We start from the raw sequence: 1743 nt of genomic DNA, 5'->3' as shown, positions 1-1743 counted from the left end.
GCCAGGATGGTCTCGATCTCCTGACCTTGTGATCTGCCCGTCTCGGCCTCCCAAAGTGCTGGGATTACAGACTTGAGCCACCGCGCCCGGCCCTTTCTTTCTTTCTTGACGGAGTCTCGCTCTGTCTCCCAGGCTGGAGGCTGGAGGCTGGAGTGCAGCAGCACGATCTCGGCTCATTGCAACCTCTGCCTTCCAGGTTCAAGCGATTCTTCTGCCTCAACCTCCCAAGTAGCTGGGACTACAGGCACACACCACCATGTGTCCGGCTAATTTTTGTATTTTTAGTAGAGACAGTAGAGACAAAAATTGTCCGGCTAATTTTTGTATTTTTAGTAGAGACAGGGTTTCACCATATTGAACAGGCTGGTCTTGAACTCCTGACCTCGTGATCCGCCCACCTTGACCTCCCAAAGTGCTGGGATTACAGGCGTGAGCCACCGCGCCCAGCAAGTGAATGTCCATATTTTCTTAAGAGGAGTTGGTATAAGTGAGTTACATTGGTCTTTGCCTAAGTAGAATTTATATCATGTTTAAAAATTCCTATCTATACAAATAATTCAACATGTTGTTTTTTATAAGTAGATTTGTGTGCATAGAGCTTAAGTGTTCCTTAAACCCCCACCTCTGTGCTCCCTGCCCACATCATTACCTTAAATCCCTTTCATCCCTGTACCAATTTAAACCTTTTACTGTTGTTTGAAAGTGAAATGGAAACCCAAGCTCTTCTGGCATGAAGATTGGCATCCAGTGTGACTGTCCTCTGGGCAGTGCAAAACATTTGCTGCCTGCATCAAGGGCTGTAATGAATCTGAATGTTCAGATACAACTAGTAGTCATGCTGAAAAAAAAATGCATGCTGGCCCCTCTGTCAACGTGATGACTGACAGAATGTACATGTCGTAGGAGGCTCACTGACATGATTTCAATCATAGCTCTGCAAATGGAATGCCCAGAAAAGCTGTCCATCAGTCACAGAAATCTCCACCTTGCTCCAGAGGGCCCATTACATCATTTCTACATTGTCTGAATTGCAGCTTTGTTGATGGAACTGAAGGATGGCCTAGCCTCCTGCTAGCCACGCCAAGGATCTCATTTCAAGGACTGTCTTGTGAGAGTCTATGTGCTAACTATGCAACCTACTACTCTATTCTTAATACGAAATTAGGGTCAGAATTACCAAGTGTTCTTAAGAGTGCCTTGCTCACAAGTGCAGGTCATCCATTTCTCCATCAGCCAGGAAGGACAGTGGTGTTGAGGCTGACACATCTATCAAGGAAAATAAGTACCATGGCTTCCAGTGTTTTCACGAAACCTCAGATGTATGGCCTTCTAGCCAAGTATCTGTGGTTTCACATTGTTGGAGAAGTTGTGGTAGTCTGGCAGGTTGCAGCTCTCTATAAGTTTGCTGTGGCTGAACCAAGAAAGAAGGCATACACAGATTTCTACAGAAATTATAATTCCATGAAAGATTTTGAGGACATGAGGAAGACTGGTACTTTTCAGAGTGCGAAGTAATTTTGGAATATAAAGAATTTGGGGAGGTTGAGGCCGGGTGTGGTGGCTCACGCCTGTAATCCCAGCACTTTGGGAGGCTGAGGCATGTGGATCACAAGATCAGAAGATTGAGACCATCCTGGTTAACAAGGTGAAATCCCGTCTCTACTAAAAATACAAAAAATTAACCGGGCATGGTGGTGGGCACCTATAGTTCCAGCTACTCGGCAGGCTGAGGCAGGAGAATGG

This window comes from Colobus angolensis, unplaced genomic scaffold, assembly GCF_000951035.1.
Source record: "Colobus angolensis palliatus isolate OR3802 unplaced genomic scaffold, Cang.pa_1.0 Scaffold97, whole genome shotgun sequence".
Classification (NCBI taxonomy): Eukaryota; Metazoa; Chordata; class Mammalia; order Primates; family Cercopithecidae; genus Colobus; species Colobus angolensis.
The sequence above is the reverse complement of the archived record's forward strand: the minus strand, read 5'-3'. Positions refer to the sequence as shown.